This window comes from Trichosurus vulpecula, chromosome 3, assembly GCF_011100635.1.
Source record: "Trichosurus vulpecula isolate mTriVul1 chromosome 3, mTriVul1.pri, whole genome shotgun sequence".
NCBI classification, from domain to species: Eukaryota; Metazoa; Chordata; class Mammalia; order Diprotodontia; family Phalangeridae; genus Trichosurus; species Trichosurus vulpecula.
The window spans coordinates 200,601,777-200,625,413 of NC_050575.1; the positions used below are offsets into that span (position 1 = coordinate 200,601,777).

The following is a 23,637-nucleotide window of genomic DNA, read 5'->3' on the forward strand; positions in this document are numbered from 1 at the left end:
TAACGGAATCCCCTCATTTTACAGATGACGAAAGAACACTTGGGTAATAAGTAGTCAAGCAGGGATTTAGACCTATGCCCTCTGATTACAAAATAGTTGTCTTTTCCACCATGCCATACTGCCTCTTACAGAGATTGTCAGTCAGAAGGTGCTGAAGAACATAGAACATGAGAATATTAGAGTATAGGATGTTGTGGTTGTGTGGTTTGTCCCTCATTCTCGAAGAGGACCATGATATCAGGGAGATGATGACATGACTTGCATTGAATTGGATTTGAGTGATGTTGGGCAGTGCAAGGTCACCAGCCTCACATTCTTCTCCCCTAGGACGTTCACGTTCATAGAAACCTTCAAACGTATAACACAAAATGTTAGCGCTGGAAGCAACCTTAGAGCGTAGAAGGGACCATAGAACATAGACTCCCCTAATCTTCATGATGCTGAAAGAATGCAACTTGGATTCAAATCCCTGGCTCTGTTACTTACTGCCTGTATGACCTTGGGCAAGTCATTTCATCCCTGTGGGACTCAGTTTCCTTATGTGTAAAATGAAGAAGGGGATGGGACTGGTTGACTTCTCAGGTCCTTTCCAGCTCTAACTTCTGATCTACAAGAAACTTCAGGTCATCTAGTTGAGACCTTAGAGGAATGTTTTCTACAGCACTCTCTGGACAAGTTAGCGGTCCTCCAGCTTCCCCTTGAAAGCCTTGATTGAAAGAGAGCCTAGTACCCCCGGAGTCAGCCTGTTCCATTTTTGGGCAACTCTTAACTGTGAGGAAGTTGTTTCTTCTGTTGAATGTTAAATTTGCCTCTTCTTACTTCTCTTCGGAGCCAATCAGAGCAAACTGAATCCCTGTTCCACATGACAGCTTTTCAGATATAGTAATTATGTGTTCTGTCTCCTCATTCCATGATCATAGCTCTGACACAGGCTATCTCATAGAGCATAGAATCTCAGAGCGGGAACAGAGCATAGAAAGGAGAAGGACTTTCCAGATTGTCTAGTCCAGGGTTCTAAATTTGCAGTCTGAGATTATTTTGTAAAAAATAGTTTGATAACAATTTCTTAAAATAATATATGTATATTTTCAATCAATAAGCATTTTCCTCTCCCCCATACATCTTTCACTGAAGAATTAATTACTGTATTTCAGTACAATTGGCTTCCTTTATAATCCTATGGATTTTATAGATTTAAAACCACTCTTCTGGGAAAGGGTCCATGACACAAAAACAGCTCCTGTGCTAGGGCAGTTCTTTTATCTTAGAGCAAAGGAGTCTGATAGACAGATGAAGTAATTTGCTGAAGGCTCCCAATAAGTCAGTGAAGAAGTGCCATGGGGTCTGTCAGAATTTCTCTTGTGGGTCTGTCTCAGTACAATGGTTGCTCTAGTACCCAGCTGTTGAATAGCTACATATAATTGTGGTCTTATGTCCTAGGAAGGAGGGGCAATGATGTGAGAGATCATAGGAAGGTGCTTTCCTAAAGTATCTCCCATTGATGCTTCGAATTCCTCTGTAGAAGATTATCATAGAGTAGGAAAGGACCCTAGAGTACATCAAATCCAACCTCATTTACAAATGAGGAAACCGAGACTCAGGCTAAATGACTCACCCAGGCCTGCCTAAATAGTAAGTGTCTGAAGTAGGGTTTGAACACAGGTCTTGATTCTAGGTCCAGTTCCCTATCCATTACACTATGCTATCCTCGTTGATTCCTTTAGGTTAAGTATTGTCATTCCTGAGTTTTTCTTTTACAGCATTACTGCGCCCTGCGTTATAGCATATGTTGTCTTTAATATCTTTGTGAGAAATAAATGATTTTTAGTGAGGACACAGGTGTGTGTGCGTGAGAGAGAGAGAGAGAAAGAGAGAGAGAGAGAGAGAGAGAGAGAGAGAGAGAGTATATGTTTGAGGGTCATGACAGCTAAGAAGAGGGTTATTCGGACAGTAGTTTGTTTGCTTGGAGCTTTCTCGATGAAATGCAAAGAATAGGCTTGGAACAGAGGGGAGCAAGGGGAGGGTGTGGTGGTGGGATTGATGATAAGACACAATCAGGGAGAATGGATAGAGGAGAGAGGAATATGGGGTGGCCAAGGGGAAAGAGACCCATGCTGCTTCTCCCCAACAATCTCACACTCCATTATTTACCCTCGTACCAGGATCCTTCATCCATCAGTCAAAGAGATGGCTTCTGGCCAAGGTACTGTTCACAGCTCTGCCTGGCCAGTGCTGACTCCTAGCTCCCCAGCTTTCTCTCCGTGTGTTAAGTCTTTGTTGCTCCTTAGCACCAGCTGCTGCAGACACTGAAATTCCACAGTTGCTTTTTTTCTTTCAAACGTCCAGAGCTCCATGTAAGTAACGGTGCCTTAGGACTCATACAGCATTGGAGCTGGGAGTGCCCTGACAATCTAGAACCTAGAATGACAGACGTGGGAGAGGGATACTTGAGCATGGAAAATGCTAGAGCTGGAAAAAGGGTATAGGGCTGGGGGAAGAACCTAATAGAGCCTGGCTAGAATCAGGAGATTCAGGTTGAAATCCTGCCTGGGGCAAGTTATCTGTGTCTTCCTTTGGAAAATGAGGATAATAACACTTAGACAAGCTACTCTCATAGGAATGTTGAAAAGAAAGTGCTTTATAAACTTTAACGTGCTCATAAATTAAGTTGTTTCTTTTTAAATTTAAGAATATTAGAGCTGTGCAGGAGACCTTCGAATTGTGAATATAGTCTTGTAAACGCCCTTAGACCATGAAACATAGGATATCACAACCGGAAAAGATCTTAGAACGTTAAATGTTAGAAGGGAGAAGAGCAGTTTCTACCTTTTCATGCCTTAAGAGGCAGGGGCAGTATACTCCCAAATCATTAAATTGGTTAGTGGCAGAGCTGGCATTAGAATCTGAATTCCCAGGCCAGCGATCTTTCCTTCACTCTCATAATCAGGAAGGAGTAAGGTAGAGAATTGCTGCTTTTGTCACTGGTCCTAGAAGCTTTCTCTGGCTCTGTTCCCAAACGTGGAGTTCTGCTTAGATCTAGTTCTTGCTTGGCTGAATGTAGAGGCAGCTAAGTGACAGAGTGGATGAAGTGCTGAACCTAGAGTCCAGCCTCATAGTTCCTAGCTGTGTGACCCTGGGCAAGTCACTTAACTTCAGTTTCCACATATAAAATGGGGATAATAGCACCTGCCACCCACTGTTACTGTGAGGACCAAATGAAATAGTATCTGTAAAGTGCTTAGAATGGTGCCTGGCACATAGTTGGTGATCAATAAATGCTTATTTCCTTCCTTGAACAACTTTGATGGCAGCCAGCTGCAGATAACCTTGCTTCCTCCTTGGTAGAGGGTAGCTACCCTCTACTTGTGTCCTTGATCCCTTCCACACCCATCTCCTTTGTTCTGCCCATTTTCAGTCTCTCCCATGTAAATTCCTTCTTCCACTGTCCACATACATGTTTAGCACCAACCTCCCCTTAAAAAGCTTCCACTTGATTTTGCTAAGCCTTTGGCCTATTTATTGTCCAGTATTTCTCCTCTTTTTTCCCTGCCATATTAATAGAATAATTTACACTTCTCACATTCACATTCATGCTACCCATTTATTTCTTTCTTTCTCTTGAAATCTGGTTTCCATCCTTTCCCCTCAACAGAAACTTCTTTCTTCAAGTATATCAACAGTCTCTCCTGCTGAATCCAGTGGTTTTTTTTTGTCCTCTCTGTTTTCATTTTCCTTGGTTTCTCTAGCTTATGTACGTGTTGACTGTTTTTCCAAGATCAGGGATTCTTAACTTTGGGTCTCCTTAACTTGTTTTTAAAAAAAATATTTAGGTAACTTTTAATAGATTGTCTTCTTTTGTAATCCTGTTTTTCTGAGAAGGGTCCAAAGCGGGGTCTATGACACATGACAGTAAAGACACCCAGGCCTAGATGTTCTCTCCTGGTTTTCTTCTTACCTCTGTGATCGTTCATTTTCAGTCTGTATTGCTATACCATCAGTCTTTTGCCCCTTAAATATAGGTATTTCCACCTCTACCCTTCATGATTCTGCGCAGGACCCTTTCTTTTCCTTGCTTTTCCTCTTTGGCTTGGAGTCAAGAAGATACGGGCTCAAATGCCCAGGAATGTAACTAATTCTATGAGCCTGGGCCAAACTCCTAAAATCTCTCAGCCTCTTATTCCTTGTCTGTAAAATAGGGATAATAATAGTGCCTACTTAGAGGATCCTCAAATGAGGATCAAATGAAGTCATGACTTGTGTGTAAAGGGCTTTAGTACTTTAGTATTGTACTTGTACCTTTAGTACTGTATAAAATGCTAACATCATTTCATTTGCTTCATCTTTTTGATGTTCAGTGGAAACAATCCTTGGGCAAGTCTCTATCCTGTTACTATTCTTTCATATTTACCATTCTATGGACTGTTATTATACAGGTGGACAAAACATCTGAATTTTTGTAGTTGAATGAAAGCATTAGATGGTAAGTGCCCTTTCTGGATGCTCACTGAGTGTCTCCTCACCGTCAGCAGCAGACAGGGTAACAGATGTACCTCCTTGTTCCCTCATGGTTTTAATTGACACGGGGTTTGGAGATTATGAATATTTGGGTTGGTAGCATCTATTAAAAATGTTGTTTTTCTTCTTGCCTCCAAGTAACTTCTGAAGAACATATTTATATCCCTGCTACCTAACAGAATGCCTTTTATAGAGTAGGTACATGTTGAAATCATATCATAGGTCTTTGGAAATTTTTAAATGAATAAAAAAGTCACATCTGGAATGCAGAGACATATTTGATGCCCTGTAACATGTCATTTGCACCTCTCTGCTGGTGGTGAGCACATTTTGTCTCTTGCTGTTGTTATCTGTTTATGTTTTGTCTCCCCCTTATAGACACAAAGCTTCTTGGGGTTAGAGACTATCTTACTCATCTCTGTATGATTCCCAGCACCTAGCAAAGACTCTTGCAAATAGTAATACCTAAGAACTGTTGAATGAATGAATTTGTATCTTCAACTGGAGGTTTCTTGGAATGTGAGATAAGACGGTAATCACTTCCTGTGGTGTAGCAGGAAAGGTGCTGGCCTTGGAGGCAGAAGACTTGGCATTCAAGCTGCCATTGACAAGCTACCTTGAGTATGTCATGTTTTCTCTTTGGACCTCAGTTTCTTTCTCTGTAAAGTGAGAGAGTAAGATGATCTTTAAGGTTTCTTCCCTTCTTGCACTCTGGGATCCTGGGAGACAGAGGGGCTTTTGTTGTCATGGTACATGGTACACTTGGGGCTAGATTCCCATCATCCTGCTTGCAAATTGGACTAAAGAACAGCCAATGGCTCTGACGTTTTAGGAAAGAAATTAGGTTCTTTGCTCCCTGAGGGACCGTGCATATGTAACTTGGGAGTTTCAAGTGGGCATTGCATCTGTTTAAACCACACTTTAAATGAAGAGCAAAACTATATTGTTTAAAATAACTCCTGTCTCAAAGCTGGGCTTAGGATCTGACTTCTCTTTGGAAGGCAGCTCTCAAGTTCTAAATTCTAAGTTCTAGTTTGTGTTAGTGCTGAAGTTTGTGTGTGTGTGTGTGTGTGTGTGTGTGTATTATTTTCTTTTTTTTAGACTGACAGCCACTCACAATTGTGATTGGCATAGGAGCTTTATCCTTCTAGGTTTTTCCATCCTGGGCCAGTTCGGCCCTCCTTAGGCAGCATAGTTTTGTTTTTTTTGTTAGTTTTAGCTAACATTTATATAGAGCTTACTATGTGCCAGGCACTATGCTAAGTGCTTATTTGATCCTCAAAACAACCTTGGGAGGTAGGTGCTATTATTATCCTCATTTTACAGTTAAGGAAACCGAGGCAAACAGTTTAAGTGTCTTGCCAAGAGTCAAACAGCTAGTCAGTGTCTCAGGTTGGATTTGAACTTAGGTCTTCCTGACTCCAGGCTTGACATTCTATCCACTGTGCCACTTACTGCAACTCTACACCTGACTTTATTGGTTCTCAGACCTAGGGTGGATCCCTGATCCCTAATTGGCTTTAACCCTACAGTGGGCCAGAAGTCTCAAACTCAAACTCAAAGGCAGTCTACTAGCCTTAGCCTCCCTTAATGGCATGATAGGCTTTGAAAGCTACCACACCTGGCCTTCCCTGACCAGTTGCTGTTGGAGCAGAGCCAGGGATCAGCTATGGCTTCTCAGGAGTTCTCAGGTTTTTGCAGTAGGGTCAGGTGTAGTGCTACCAGTACTGGAAATTTCATCAGAAGTTCAAGTCCCCACTGTGCCCTTTGACAAATCTTAACTTCTCCAGGACTTCAGTTTCCTCTGAATCTCTGAATTTTCAGTTCTCATTTTGCCCCTTATATGTCATGTAGGGAGAATAAAATTGTCACTACCTTTCTTGTTGGGCTGCTGTGAGGAAGCTTTTAAAATATGAGCTATTATTTCTCTCTGTGCTTCTTCCTTTGCCTGATTTTCCCACATAGTATAAATATGCTGTTTTGTGCTCTAGCATCTCCCTCCTTCATGGCCCACCTTCCAAATGGGATGCAGATGGTGCTGCTTAGGGAGAATCTGCTCCTGAAATCCATCAGGTCTGGATCCCCCATCTTCCCTCTGCTCCCCCTCTCCTCAGCATATGCCAGCTCTTGGCATTAGGGACATCTTATTTCCAGACTTAGGGGAGGTATATATGATTTGAACCTGTTTACCTGCTCCTTATCATCCTCTGACTCCTACATTTGGAAATTCCGGAAACTTCGGGTCCTAGTCCTCAAGGGTGCTCCAGGCATGGCTGGGTGACTTGATTTTGGTCTGGGTGACTTGAAAATTTCTCTGTAAAACCCCCTGATGTTATCCTATCAGGTATCCCTGATGCCAGCAGGCTGTCCAGGCATTCGAGACCCTCCGCAATCTGGACTTCCCAGCTGCTTATGTTTCCAAGTTTTATGCATAGCTGGACGAGACTCTAAAGTGTAGGGGGACTGTTGTGTTCTCTGCTTTTTAGGGAGCTGCCAGTCAGGAGAGACAAAAGTAAAATCTTTTTTGGTCCTTGGAGAAGTTCTAAGAACTTCGTTTCTTCTGTCTCATAATTCTGTATTCTTTCTTGGGTGTTCCCGTACCAATTCTTAGTAGCTGCCTCCACATTGGGCTTTTCTTGGGCTTGGAGCTAGGGCTTAATTATATGTCTGCAGGAGACAGGAAGAGAGGTCTTCTGGGTTGGGCAATTGACTCAAGCTTTCCTTGGGTGGTGACTCTCCCTGAAGTGACGGTCCTGTTGACCATGCCTGCGTTTGTCCTCTGCAGAGTTAACTGAAGTGTTTCTCCTTATTCACCTTTCCTTCTCAGATTTTCAGTTTTAAGGTTCCCATTCCATTGCTACCTAACCCAAGGTTAGAGAAGTAGACCAGTGCTCATTTGGGCAGGGGGTGGAGCTCACAAAGCCTGTGCCCCAGAACGTTAGCTTTGGAAACTTCTACCTTGGAGTGAAGTTTTATAAACAGACTATGTCTTGCAAAATGTGGAGAACCTTATGCCAGTAAGTTGCCTTTTTTTGACCGTACAAATCCATGAAAGAAAGAAAAATGCAAGACGGCCCTTACTTAGTACTAGTGCCTTAACAATTCTCAGTGCTGGGGCAATGGGTGCTGAGAATTATACAATTCTTAGCCTGTCTTTAAATGTTAGTTTAGCTGCTGTTGCTCTAAATATGAGGGTCTTGCCCAGGGATTGAATAATTTTTGACATTCCCTCTAAATGAAACCAGAAGATAACAAGAAGTTGCAGCTAAGTGGAAGGATGGGTCTCAGAGGTCAGGTCTCTCCTTAGAGAGGCAAGTAAAGGAATTGGTTTTATTATGCATCCACAAAAGCAATGAGAAGTATTTAATGGGGTGTTTGGTCATCTCATATTAAAGTGATCATAATAAAGACTATGATAATTGCAGCTCATGCACTAACATCTGTTGCAGAGGATTAGGAGGTAGAGAAATTATATGAAAAACTTGATAAGACACTTTAAATTAAGTCACCTGGTGGGGAGGAGGGTGAAAAAATTTTAGGTTATTTGGTTATACAGGAGTCTTATACTTTATATCTTGATTGTTCTTCAATTCACATAGCTTCCATTCCTTCCTATTTCCCTTGTCACTTCCCCCTCCCCCCACTACTGCAAACAGCTTCCTAATTGGTCTTTCTTAAAATCTCTCTTCCTTTCCTACCCTACTCCAGCCTCCACTCAGCAGCAAAAATGATTCTTAAGGCTCATGTCTGACTATGTCACTACTTTGCTTAATAAGTCCCAGTCACTCCTTGTCTTTTTGATGAGGCAAGGGGGTTAAATGACTTGCCCAGGGTAACAGAGCTAGTAAGTTTCAAGTGTCTTGAGTTTGGATTTGAACTCAGGTCTTCCTGACTCCAGGGCTGGTCTGGTGCTCTATGCACTATGCCACCTAACTGCCCCTTCCTTCTTTGTCTTTAGGATCAAATACAGACTCCTGGCATTTAAAATTCTTCACAACCTGAGTACATCCTATTTTTCTAGACTTATTGTACGTTCACTCTATAATCCAGTTAACGTGGTTTTCTCTATATTCTCATACAAGGCATCCTGTATTCTTTCTGTCTTTCTACAATCTATTCTTATACGTGGAATTTACTCTCACCTAACCACCTACCAGAAATTCTAGGGATCGAAACTAAACTACAAAGCCACCTACTATATGAGGCTTCCTTGTGTTCCTTGTAGATGCTAGTGCATACTTGTGAAATCAACCTTACATTTACTTTTGTATATAATTATTTGTGTACGTGTGGCTTCTCCCATTAGAATGTAAGTTTCTTGAGGGCAGGGACTGTTTCATTTTTGTCTTTTTATCCCCAGGATTTAACACAGTATCTGATACATGGTAGGCACTTAATTAATGCTTTTTGATTGATTGAATATGGTAAAGGCAAGTAACATAATAAATGACGTTGATTCTAGTCTAACAGACAAGAAACATCAAGTTACTATTGTGGGACTCATTTCCAAATCAGATGTCTGTAGTCGTCAGACCATTGACTTTTTAGAAGAAAGTTAAATATCAGTACCAAATTGGAAGAGAGATTGACTACTGACACCTAAAAAAAGGGAAATGGATAAATGAACATTAACAGAGCCTTTCATCATTTTCTAAAGAAGTTTAACTAATGTAAAATAGTTGCCAAAATGAGGACTTAAGAGCTTCGAAGGTTCTATATAGCCAGCAAAAACTTTAATCTTGCCAAGCAAAGAGAAGATAACCAAGGGCCAGACCAGTAAAAAAGATAAACTCCTTCCTTTCAGAAGAAGATGGCATGGTGTACAATTACAAACATTATTGCTTTATAAAAATAGTGGAGAGAAATCATTTAAATGAAAGCTTAGAGACTCAGTTAAGCCAGATCATTTCCAGGGCATTTAAGAATGAAATTGGAAGAGGTCAAAGAATAAGTTATAGAAATGTTAGTAACTATGTGAAAGACAGCAATAAGTCAGTATACCAACATTTTCAGTATGCAACAAAAGGAAGCTTATTATATCCCATATATTAATATAAATAAAATAGAAAAAGAGGATTTTAATGAATTGAGTATATAATAACAAATTAACCTAAGATAGAACAAAAGAGGAAAACGTAAAAATTAGAAGAAAAAATCTAAAAGCTAATTGTTTAAATATAAGACTCAAAATAACATAATGGCATATAGAGATCTTAATCCAATTTTAAAAAAGGAAATTGCATCCATATAGAACTAACGTTAAAAAACAAACCTAATTTTTATTGAAAATAATTTTTAAAAATCCACCTAAAATGTGAATTATAGGAGAATTCATTCAAAATTTTTTTTTGAAAGAGAAAACTACATAATTTTGAGTTCCAGATTTTCTTCCCTCCCTCCCCACCTCCCTTCCCAAGACGGCATGGAATCTGATATATCTTCTATGTATAACTTCGCATTGAACTTATTTACACACTAGTCAAGTTGTGGAGAAGAATTATGACCAATGTCATTCAAAATTTTAAAGACAAATTATTACCTATGTTAAGTATATTCAAGAAAACACTCTACCAAACTTAGAGGCCAATATCAATTAAAAATTTTGAAGTCTTGGCAAAAGAAAAATATTTTTCAAAAGTTGTTTATTCTAATTGAGTTAGGTGTAAAGATATAGTTAATATTAGGAAAACAGTTGTATTTAAAAACCATCCAAAACCATATAATTATATTGTTAAGTGAAGAAAAAGCCATTGACAAAGCACAGCTTTCAGTTGTGCTAAAAACCACATAGAACCACAGGCGCTTTTAATAAGATAAAGAAATATCTAACTAAAACCCAAAGCTGGCATTATATACGATGATGAAATACTAGACACTTTCCTAATAGAAATAAGAGTAAAAGAAAGATTCCCCTTTCTTTGCAGTTATTTCACACAGTTCTAGAAATGCTATTAATAACAATAAGATGAGAAAGAAATTAAAAGCCTAAAGATAGTCAAAGAATAGACAAACCTGACCTTATTTGCTGTTGATAGGAGTGATGTGTTAGAAAATCCTAGGATTTATGTGAAGAAACTAGTTGAGATAATAGTTTCAGTGATTCAGTGGGTTATAAAATAAACCTACAAAAAATCACTATCATTTCTATACAGCAAAAACAAAATCCCAGGCAGTAATAATAGAAAGGGAAGCTGCACTTAGAATAACTAGAAAATACATAAATATCTGGGAACTACAGTACGCTATATACCTTTATTCATACCATTACAAAATACTCCTTAAGGAAGTAAAGATTATAAATAATTTTAGGGATATTCATTGCTCATGACTGGACTGTGTCAATATAATAAAAATGATAATACTACTAAAATTAGTTTGCATATTTACTTTTATATCAGTCAAACCACTAAGATAATCCTTTACAGAGTTAGACAGAATAATTACTAAATTCATTCGTAGGACTTAGGTCACTGAGATAGAGTAGGTAAGAAAAAATAAGAAAAAACTGAATTCAGTACCCAGTGTTCAATAAATTTATGCTAATCAGAGTACCAAAGGGATATAAAATAGAGGTAGACAGAATAATAAAAAAATCCATTTGGAAGAAAAGGATCTAGAATATTAATGGAAATTTTTAAAGAGGGGCACACGAATACTTTGTTCTTTGGACAGGTATTCTTAGCTTTTTTGGGGGGTGGTTCATGGACTTTATTGCATGAACATAATTGATGCAACTAGGATAAGAAGGGAAGTCTACTGGAAAAATATTTCATAAGGGTCTGATAATCAAGATAAAAGAGACCACTAACAATACAGAAGACCAGCAGGTAAGTAATCAAAGGATATGAGCAGTTTCAAAAGAATTGCAGTTATGAACAGTCATGTGACAGTGCTCCCTAGTACTAATAAATAGACAAATCAAAGCTCACAAAAAATTGGTAGAGATGACAAAAGATGGGAATAATTAATGTTAATAGTTAATAAGGAAGAGATGGACAAACTAATGCCTTGGTGGGGCTGTGAATTGTTTTGACTGTTCTGGAAGGCAGTTTGGAATTACATGGAATTACCTTTTGGCCCAGAGGTTCCATTGCTAGTCATATGCTTCAACGAGGTTAATGAAAAAAGAAAGGCCTCATATACACCATAATTTTTATAATACTTTTTGTAGTAGTGGAACTGAAAACAAAGTAGATGCCGGTCAAGTGGGGAAATAGCTAACCGAGTTGTGGTTAAATGAATGTCATGGAATATTACTATAGTAGCAGAGAACTGAAAACAAAGTTTATTCCCATCAGTTGGGGAATGGCTGACCAAATTGTGGTGTGTGACTGTAATGGAATATTACTGTGCAGGAAGAAAGAATGAAACTGATGAATACAGAGGAAAATGAAAGGACATGAATTGATGCAAAGTGAAGTAATCAGAACCAGAAGAGTAGTGTGCGCATGGACTACAACAATGCAAATGGAGAACAGCAACAAGCGCAAAAGTTAAAACTCAGTGTTGTAGAATCCTAAGGATCAAACTTGGTCTCTAAGAAGCAGTTCCCTACTCTTTGCTGACCTCCTTTCTTTGCAGAGATGTGCACTATGTGAGTGTGGAATAGGGGTAGAAGAGGAGACAGTGGGAAGCACAGTCGGACTGGGCCAAGTATATGTAAAGTAGGTTCTTGCTTGGAAAAAACACAGTTTTGTGGTCATCGAGGGTTAGAGGCTCAAGATATGTGAAAGAGGGGAGACTGCCAGAGTAATAGATCTTATTACTGAAAACAGGCTGTAGAGAATGTCAACAATTACATGTTTATATATACTTATTTTCCATGACAACAAACTGTTTGAGAACAATCTACACTCACTTTGAGGGTTTCCTTAATAAAAGTATGAGAAGGGAATCAGCAAGCAAGTAATTAATTTTTCCCATTTTTCTTATATAGATCTTTATTAAAAAAGCTACAGAAATGTTAATTGTTAATTACTAATACTTGCGAAGCAAATTTAAGGGCAGTTATATATTATGACATTTTTTGAGTAACATAATGATCCAAGTAGAGATAGGTACATTTTCTAATCTTCATAATTTTTCCTTTAAAATTTTTTTAAAAGGCATATTTCTCCTTTTTTAATATTAGAGTCATTCTGGATTTACTACATTTATCCTCCCACTCCTAACCAAAGAGACATTCCTTATCAGTTAAACAAAGTCAATCAACACAGTGACAAAGTATACAACATTCTACACTCATACAATGGAAGTAAGTTGCTAACCATACACTACAGGAGATCATTTCTTATAGGCACATACTAGACTGAAAAGTTCAAAAGATACACAATTCCACTGCCCTAAATGTTGCTGGCTAGAAAAAGGAATTTGGTATATAGCAAAACATTGCCTTAAAGGCTTTCCCTCCAACCAAGTATCTCTCCCATGTTAATACCATGAGATTTCTTGAATGATATAACAGTAATAATAACTCTCCTCGACCCTCTGATTATAATTACCAAGTGAAACATAAAAACGTGGGGACAAGATGTTTGCCACTGTTACGGCAGGTGTCTAGCTCATAGTCCAAATTGAAGGAGTCTCTCTGTAGGGTGGGAGTTACTGCAGATGCTCCTGTTTATGGGTGGAATTCTGCTGATTACATCAAGCTTCAGCACCTTGTAGAGCCTCTTAAAAGTGTTTGACTTGGCTGTCTACGCTGGAAAAGCCCAGTAGATGGAACGTGCCTAGCAACTAGACCATGACATGCAGTTGTCAGTCTCTCAGTATGTGTATCTTGGACATACACTGTTTCTGGACAGCTATGTTGGGCTCAGAACTGAAATGGAAGGAGGAGGAGGAGAAGGAGGGCAGACTAGACTGCCTTTGGAAAATTGTTTCTTACGTTTAATGACTGCAATATTCTCCCTGAAAAAGGCCCATCTTTTTAACATCAGTGTTCTTCTGATGATGCTGTGTGGCTGGAAGTCATAGAATATTCCCGTCTCTGAAGAATTAAAGTTGGGGGTTACCCAGAGAACAATGCAATGGGGAAGAAAGCACATGGTGGGCATGAGTAGATGGAAACATATAAGTGTAATGAATTATGCAGCAGTGGTGGTATAAAAGTTGTCCTGTTGTATGATTGAAAAAAGAGTTGGATTGCATACAGAACTGGAGGAAGGATTGATAGACCACCCACTCTCTCCATTACTATCCAAGCAACATCAAGAGGTCCTTAGAAGGCCTTTCAGGATGTTTGTGATAGATGTATCAGAGGAGACTTAGGAAGACTTAGGAACAAAAAGATGTGGATATATTGTGTATTATTTGGAGTCATGGAGTACCATGAATAATACCATTGATATTAATGAGATCAGAGATGTTGTGTTGAAGTGTAGTTGTTGGAAACCACTCCGCCTCAGTTTCTTCTTCAGCAAAAATGGGGCCTTGATTAACAAATGATCAGTTTGTCCAGCACCGGGTATGTGCAAAGCTCGATGTTGGATGTTATTTGTGGCTTCATGGAAGGAGCACTGCCTGTGGACCCAAGTGAGCTCTATGTTGGTGCTCCAGCTTTGAAACCCAACAGTTTCTCCGTTTTACAAATGGGGATGCTAGTACTTGTATTACCTGTCTCAGAAGTTTTGCGAGGAAAACACTTTTTAAAAAAATTAATTTTTTTCAATCAGCAAAATTCTGCCTTCCAAATTTCCCCCCATCCCCCTTGAGAACAAGAAAATAACAAAACCTACTTTATATACATGTTGTCAAGCAAATTTTTTTTTTAAATGCTGGAGAGGATATGGGAAAATTGGAATACTGTTACATTGTTGAAGTTGCGAACCTATCCAGCCATTCTGGAGAGTAATTTGGAACTATGCTATAAAAGGGCTATAAAAATGTGCATACCCTTTGACCCAACAATACAACTTCTAGGGCTGTATCCCAAAGAGATCACACAAGTGGTAAATGGACCAGTATGTACAAAAAATATTTATAGCAGCTTTTTTTGTGGTAGCAAAGAATTGGAAATGAAGGGGATGCCCATCAATTGGGGAATGGCTAAACAAGTTGTGGTATATGAATGTAATGGAATACTGTTGTGCTATAAGAAATGGGAGACATACGGACGTCATAATAACCTGGAAAGACCTACATGATATGATGCTGAGTGAGAGGAGCAGAACCAGGAGAACATCGTACACAACCACAGACACATCGCTTCTGTGATGACTAACTTTGATGGACTTGGCTCTTCTCAGCAGTGCAAGGTTCAAAGACAGCTCCAGAGGATTCATGATGGAAAGAGCTATCTATCTACATCCAGAGAAAAAACTGCAGTCTGAATGCAGATTGAGGCAAACTATTTGCTCTCTCTCTTTCTTTTTCCTATTTTTGGTTTTGTTTCTTCTTTCTCATGATACATTCCATTGGTTGTAATTCTTCTTTCCAACTTGACTATTGTGTAAATAGTTTAACGCAAAGTTATATGTAGAACATATATCGGATTCCATTGTGGAACTGAGTTTTGTAAACTAGAAATAAAAAAGCTAAAAAAATTTAAAGAAAAAAGTAAAAAGGAACTTAATAATCTACTTCCAGTGTCCACTATGAATAATTGGGTAAGTTTCAGGAGGCTTGGTTATTAAAACTTTCTTGTCTCTGGGTCTTTGTCACTTATATAAGCTAATACCAGATTTTAAATACAGAATATACAAATATTAGTCATCCTCTCCAATTTTGGTTTATGTCTAGAAATTCTGTACACAATCAAGTGTTTGTTTATTGCACCAGATTTATAAAAAAAATTACACATTTTTTGAATGATAAGATAGCAAGTCACTTAACCTCTGTTTGCCTTCATCCACTGGAAAAGGAAGTGGCAAACCACTTCAGTATCTTTGCCAAGAAAACCCCATGGACAGTGTGGTCCATGGGGACATGAAGAATCAGATATGACTAAATGACCGAACAACAACAAATAGGTGATGAATTCATAAATAAGATATGAAGGATTAAAATTTGAAAAAAAATTAAGTGAAGCAATGAATTGTGGTCTTAACAAGATAGATAGTGGTTACTGGGAGAACTAGATTTGGAATCAGACCTCTGTCCAAATTGCTGCTCCAATGCCCACCTGCCTTTCTTTTCCAAATTGTACATCACTCACCCTTTTCTACACTTTGTGGTCCAGCCAAACTTGGCTTCTTATTATTATTCTGTCTGTCTCTAGACTTTTCCATTGGCTGAACTATTGTGTCTCAAAAGCACTCCCACCTCATTCCTTCTTCTCTTAGAATCCCATATTTCTTTCAGTGCTCTGCTTAGATGCCATTTTGTATATCAAGCTTTTCTGATCCCTTCCAAATCATCCAGGCCGCTCCCCGCTTTTTACTAGGTATTTTATTTTACATATATCTTATATAATCTAATTTATATACATAATGTCTCCCTCAATAAAGTGTAAGCTCCCTGAGAGTTGGGGCATTTTCATTTTTGTCTTTCCATCCCAGATGCCTAGTATAGTTATCTGGTGGCTTAATAAATACTTGTTGATTGAGTGATACGGTCTTGGACAAATCACTACCTCACTGTGGAGTTTTCCTCCTCCATTGAATTTAAATGGTTTCTCAGATCTCTCCCCACTCTAAATCCTGTGATGCTGTGCTAAGAAAGGAGCCATCTGCTGATGCTGAAATAAAAATTACTATCAAGCACTTTAGAAGGTGAGCTAATATTGTTTCCAAATAATAAAACACTTAGGGTTAGAAGAGAGTTGCATCCTTCTAAGTAATTTATTTGTAACATTGTTCATTCAGAATAAAACAAATGAAAATATGAGAAGCTTTTTTTGTACCATTATCATACTTCCCTGATTTTATTGGTGTGGGCAGACCCTCTATTACTGTAGATTGTGGTCCCCATCTGTTTAGTAGAAGGTCTTTGTGAGTTTCTGTGGCCAAAAAATTTGAACGGCTGACTGCCACCATTTTGGTGTAAAGCTTCTCCAGACTTAACTTGGCTGATCCTTTGATGATAGAATTCATTGCTGGGCCTGAACTCAAAGCTTGGCTTAGTTGGTCTTCTCCAAACTTAGGCTCTCCTTGTTTAGATTTTGCTTAATTCAGGATCAGTTCTGTGTACCCCTTCATGAGCCACTGGAGGTGAAAGTTGTCAGTGGAGAACTGTTAGAGACGAGGCAATTAAAAGGAATCATTACAAAAGATTGTGCAACAAGTCCAGTTTTGTTCAAGTGAAGGCTTCTGCTACTGTAAAAGGTCTTAATGTTTAAGCATAATTAGACTAGATATTAAGGTCTTAGACTCTGGTGGTGCCCGTAGGAATGAAAAGGATGGAACATTATGAAGAATTTTGATTCTATACCTGCCTTATTGGACAGTAGCATCTTTGAATATCATTTCTGAGGTGGCCCAGATGAGGGGACTTCCATTTGAGATGGATCACGGACATTTCTAAAATAGGTCCCTCTAAAATGGGGCTATTAATTGTTGTCATGGACCCCTTGGCAGTCTGAAGCCTATGTACTCCTCAGAATAATGTTTTTAAATACTTAAGATTATAAAGGAAGCCTATTATGTTGAAATAATTATAAAAATCCATATTTTAAAGAAAATTCTCAAACTCCTAAGAACTCTTATTTCAAAGGATACCAATTAATCACTCACTTATTTAACACATGTTGAGGGTCTATTGTTTGCATGTACTACTAGGGCAACAGAAAATTTAGGTAGGTCCCTGCCCTCATAGAACTTATAGCCTAGTAGGGAAACTGGTTACTGTAATATACAGTTGCATTCCAATAGGCAATTGTGGGGAGGGGGTCTGGGAATGAGAGGCTGTGGAACCATGAGCTCAGTAGATCTATAGAGCACTCCTGTTTCAGTTCCCATGGCTATGACTGAAGTATTCACTCTCCAACTCGAAGGATGTACTAATGTTTAGAAAACAGATCTGAGCCCTGGAGTAAGGTTTTCAGACAGCCAGGAATCAACTGAGGTGGCATTGGTTGTCCCCTGGGCCTGAAATGGGTTCCTTCAGCCATTCTGCCATTTCCTTTTCAAGGGAACTGTTTCTGGTCTCCTCAGCTGCTATTCTGAGATTGTCTCCAATCTACCCTGTATATTTCTTGTATGTCTCTAGTTTATATGTCATATCCCTCATTAGAATGTGAGTTCCTTGAGGGCAGAAACGAGTTTCTTTCCTTTGTATTTTTCCAGTGCTCAGTAAAATGCCTGGCATCTTACATACTTTATTCATGCTTTTTGATTAATTGATTGGGTGGCTGAGGTGTTAGACATGGCAGGGAGATGTTGAAAACAGGGAGCAGGAAGACTCCCAATTCTTTTGTGTTTTTTGATTTAATTTAATTTTTTGTTATTCTGAACTTGACAGACACCAACAAACATGAGTATTTCCATATGCAGAGAACAGAAAAAGAGGATTATATATGAAGCTGTGAATTTACATTACATACAGTTTTAAGTATATAATCCCATTCAGCAAGTTAGTTTAAAACTGTCCTGCTTAGACTGCCAAGGGGTTAGAGATGAGATTAGGCAGGAAACAGGAGGGTTTTTCAGACTGAGATGGAGCCTGATAAGGAACAGGAATTTATTAACAAAAACAAAACAAAACAAAAAACAATCCACAAACCTCCCTTCCCCTCCTAAGTTTCCAGGAGAGTTTAAACTTGTGATATTTATTGACTAGAGTCTGTTGAAGGGGAAATGCTGGGGGGAGGGGGGTACTGAGGAAAGACTCAGTGGCCAAATAAACATTTATTGATTGCCTGCTATGTGTAAGACCCCATAGGGGAAGAAAAGATCACTTAATCAGTGGACAAAGCGCCTACTGTGTGCCAGGTTCAATGCTGGGGCTACAAATGGAATGAATGTAGCAATCCTTCCCGGTGAAGAATTTATATTCTAATCAGGGAGATAAATAAGACAAATCCATACCCATGTGAGGAAAGAACTAACAAATAAGGCTGCCTATGATAAGGGATTGAGAAGTGCCAGCCTGTTATATAGGATATAGGAGATCAGAGGCGGGAGAGATCTTTGTCTTTTTGGGGTGTTTAGGAAAGACTTCTTAGAGGATAATCTATCCCATTAGCAACTCTGGGGACTCATGGTTGGGAATCCAAATAGAGAACTCTTTTGGATTCCAAAGTGTTGGGACGCCTCAGAACTTTGGGTTGGTGGTGGCTAATTGAAAGGGCATGGGGGTAGTGGGGAACTCTCCTCCTGGAAGCAATTTTTCCTGGTAGCTAGTTCTCCAGAATTGGCATGTTAGGAGAGTGCCCAGAGAAATTATCAGACCCTACCATTTCACATAAACTCCCAAGAGGCCTGGAGAAAGTTTTGAAGACAGTTTTTATAATTCTAATTCTTAAGCTCCGTGTGGCTGACTCATGCCTACAGCTGAACAGGACTGGTGACTAGGCCTCTCCCATGGGGCTACTGCCCTATGAAATCACAGAAATTATTGTCTTTCTTAAATAAATAATTGTTTAGATACACACAGAGAGGGGCTAAGATGTCACATTTCTCTGGGATTTCACAGTTTTCAAAATGTCTTCCTTGGAAATAACCCGTGAGGGGAGTAGTACAAGATTCTTATCCCTGCTTTTCAAAGTCAGGGAACTACGATTCAGAGAGAAGTGTCTTGCTTAGGTCCCATAACTATTAAGTGTTAAAATCAGGATTTGAACCCATATCCTTCCTGATAATCAAGTCCAGAGATCTTCCCACTAGTGTTTTGATGATGCCCTAAGGGAGAAGAAGGAAGGAAACAAACATTTATTAAGTATTTATGATGCGCCAGGCACTATGCTAATTGCTGGGTAGATATAAATACAAGCAAAAAGAAAGACAGGTCCCTGCCCTCAGTGAGCTTATATTCTTATGATGGAAGTATATGGGGGAGATGATGGTACCTAGCCCATGGGCATGGTTTTGAAGTATAGAAAGTCAGGAGCAGAGCTCCAACCACAAATCGGAGGCCCTTGGAAAACCTAACCAATGAGAGAAGTGGGTCAGCCTGATGAAGAAGGGTGTTCTAAGGTGAAAAGGCCACAAGAGAAGTTGAATGTTCCTGGGTAGGGAGGCCACCCCAGATGATGAGAGAGGTTCCAGGATGAGACAGAAGATGAGGAGGCATGGTTTAAAATCTTGAAAGTTAGGTCAGAGCAGAGCTGGGATGGGAAATGAGGGAGAGAGAGAATGATGGTATCTGTTGAAGACATAGGGGAGGAAATATCATGGCATTGTCATTCTCCACAGTGATCCTTTTCTTCTTTGTCCCTTTCCTTGCTTTTCTCCCTCCATGTTAGACTGACTCCGTTATTTACTCACATCAAAGCTCAATTCTGCTCCACTGACATTCTGGTTCCAGTAAGGTCTTTTCAGAGCCCTCAGTGTACAGAAGGGACCTGGGTCTCTTGTGTAGGGAGATGAAAATAGATTAAAATAGAGAAGAATGATGAGAGATGCCAGCAGGAGGAAGTGTAGGCACCAAGGGCTTGCTGATAAGGAGACAACGAGGGAAACCAATTCTTTCCCACTCCCCTTTGACCTTCAAAGTTCAAAGCATATTATTAATAGGCGCCTCCAGTCTTTGGGCAATTCTCTGGACTTTTCTCTAGGACTGTGCTACAAGTCTGTATGGGTACAAAAAAGAGAAGACACTCTAGATTTAATTACTTGTCCTGGAAGATGAGAGATCTTTTGAGAGAAGGCAGAATTTATACACATGGGACAAGTAGAATCCCACGAAACCTAGAATATTCTCATTGGAAGAGTTTAGAATGTTGGGTCTTAGAACCAAGAATGTCAGAACTGGATGGTACTGACGGTGCCTTGATACTAAGTGTTGGAATTGGAAAGTGAGGAAGCTAGGCCTAGAGAGATGTCCATGACACATGCCTAATTAATGGCAGAATACTCCCAAGGACAGAATAACACAAGATAGAATGGAAACAAGCATGAAACTGAATGTAATCAAAGACTAAAGTATGAGTCAAATACTGAAGCTGAAGCTTAAATACTTGGGTCACATAATGAGAAGATGGGACTCATTGGAAAAGACCCTGATGTTGGGAAAGATTGAAGGCAAAAGGAGAGGGGGATGGCAGAGGATGAGATGGAGAGAGAGTATCATGGAAACATGAGCTTGGACAGACTTCTGGGAGATAGTATAGGATGGAAGGGCCTGGTGTGCTGTGGTCCATGGGGTCGAGAGGAGTTGGACAGAACTGAACAACAACCCAGTTAAGTGCTGTAGGCTAATTAGGAGGGGAAGGGAGGGATGTAGCTGGAGACACCTGTAAAGGCTTTTTGGAGTAGGTGAAAATCATAGAGCCTAAAGGGATCTTAGGGGTAATCCAGTCCAGCTTCCTTATTGAAAAAATGAGGAAACTGAGGCCCATAGAGGTTAAATAACTTCTTCAAGACCTTACAGGTGGTAAATGGTAGAAGTGGAATTTGAATCTGTCAGCTGACTCCAGTTCCGGCACAATTTCAGCTGAATGATGCTTTGGAAAATGGTGAGGATATGTGGATAGAAGTGGAGAGGATGAATGCAACCAGGGGTGTGAAGCAGACAGCGCTGGAACTAGAGTCCAAGGGCATCCTACTTCATTCCAATCCCAGTTGAGTTCAGCCATTTGCAGTTGTATTGTGGGAAGATCACTGTCCGCTGGAGTCAGAGGACTTGAATTTAATCCTACACTTTGGCATTGAGAACCTGTGTCTCTTAATTGACTTGGACCTCAGTTTCCCATTTTTTAAATAAGAGGATTGGATGAGATGACCTTTCAGCTCTAGCTCTATGATCTCTTTCCACTATTATTTGTTTGAAGCTCTTTGTTGGTAATTCATTATATTCTACTCTTGCCCACCATGTGCCCCTCCATTGCCCTTTGGGGGATCCCCAACTTTAATTCTTCAGAGACTCCAATGCACTCTGTATTCCGTAACTTGCAACCATATACTTGCTTGCTGTCTGTGTCCTTTACCCTCTCTTGGTCTCAGTTCCTTCCTGTGTAAAATAAGGTGGGTTATGTTTAACAACTGGCTCTCCACACTGGGGGGAAATGTGTGGAGGATGGGTTAATCTGCATTATTAACATTTGCTCCATTATTTTCTTAAGTTTAGAAATCAGCAAAATGATCAAGCCCTGATTTCTAGCATTTGCCAATTTCTGAGGTGCAAATGCTCATATTGAAAAATTAACGATCAGCTGCCTGTTGAAGCTGATGCTAGCACACCCCTGGTTGTACCAGATGATTTCTAAGGTTGGATCCAGCATTTTACAATTCAACTTGGATTCAGTTCAATTCAGTAAACATTTATTAAGCACTTTACTCCACAATCTTGAGTTTGCCAGTGACATCCTCTGAGAGGGGAGGGCCTTGTTGGGAATATCGGGAGAATAGGAGAACAGAAGTGGGTTTGGTAAGATGTGTCCAGATTGTGGCACCGTGGATCGAGGGCCTCACCTGGAGTCAGGAAGACCTGAATTCAAATTTGATCTCAGACACTATACCTGAGTGAACCTGGGCAGGTCACTTAACCCTGTTGGTCTCAGTTTCCTCCTCTTAAAATGATCTGGTGAAGAAAATGGCAAACCATTCCAGTATATTCTCCAAGAAAACTACAAATGCTGCTCCCCGCCCCAAGTCTGACATGAGTGAAATGAGGATTGCAGATAGTATTGAAAACCAACTGAGGTTTCCACTCCAGGGTTTGCTATCCGCAGGTGCCTGACCATAAGCTCTTAGCTCCTCAGTGTCCTTATCTGTAAAATGGGGTTGGTAATACTTTACTGTGTTGTTTTGAGGGTTAAATGAGATGATGGATAAAAAGGCAAAGTGGCCTATGTAAATGGAAGCTATTATTAGCAGCTCCCACACCCCCTCTCAGCCCTAGCCAGACCTGGGGGCAGATTGGCTTTTTGCTGGGTGAGAACTAAAGGACTTAAAGGAAAGCAACAAGAGATTTCTTTTCTTTCTCTGCTCAGGAAGATTGAGGGAGAGAGAAGGAGCACAGGGGGGAGTGAACAGAGACAGAGCTGTTTGACTCTTTCTGGGAAAAGGGAGCTAGTTCAGCTGTACAGACCACTTAATACCCATGAACTTACAATTAAATGCGGAAGTGGGAGACAAGAGAGGAGCTAAAAGGAGATATTGTTCAAGGCTCCGGGGTAGAGGATGCCGGCTGAAACCCCTGGGGAAATGGCCAGGGCCCAAGTCATGAATGAGTCCTCAGTTTCCTGGGCTTAGCTGCTGCAGAGCCCTGGAGGGGGGAGGAACTGGGGCCTCCCTCGTTTGGCCCTTTTGTGCATCTCTGCTGGACCCAGCCTCAAAGGCTTACTTGATTCTGTTTCAAGCCCTTTTCTAAGGGTTTAGGGGGGTTCCCACTAAGTACCGCCCTCACTGGGCCTCAGCAATGAATCCTGGGAACAAGGATGTGCTGAAATTTGTTTTAGAAAACCTTTATCTCATCAGAGAATCCTAGAACTGCAAGGATGTAGGATGCCAGGGCTGGAAGGAACCTTAGGACATGGCTGGAAGGAATGTTAGAACGTATGTGATCCTAATTGTATCTTCCTCACGATGAAGTTCTTTGTAGGTTAGTCTTTGCCCTTCTAAGGCTCTCTGGACGTAGAGCCTCCAATGCCCAGTGTCCTAGCGGACCCCAGATCAGTTTTCTAGACTCCTGGCTGATTTCATGACTCTCTAATATCTGGAGATACCCTTCTCTCCTACCATTCCTAACTGTATTCTTTCTTCCCTGTAGTCAGAAAACTTCTTGTCTGCTGGTCTTCCCCTGTGCTCCCCACAGAGTACGCAAAGTTTAGAGTTGGTGGAGGCTTGGACATCATTTCAGTTGGAATGACACGAGGAGAATCAGCTTCTTGACTCCCCAGGTGGGGAAGCCTCAACGGATGAAGGAGAAGATTTGACTGACCTCATTTCTCAGAACTGATGCTCCTAGATAGTATTTTAAGCTCGATGGCTTATTCAATCAGCATCATAGAATTGGAAGGACCCAGGAGAACATCTAATCTAACCCTCTTTATCTTACAGATGTGAAAACTGATGCCCAGAGAGG

At 40.1% G+C, this 23,637-nt stretch overlaps 1 protein-coding gene across 1 annotated transcript in view; it reads left to right on the forward strand.

Moving 5' to 3' along the window:
- PREX1 (phosphatidylinositol-3,4,5-trisphosphate dependent Rac exchange factor 1) overlaps window positions 1-23,637 on the forward strand; it is a 230,121-nt gene that overhangs the window by 18,795 nt on the left and 187,689 nt on the right. The window lies entirely within an intron of this gene.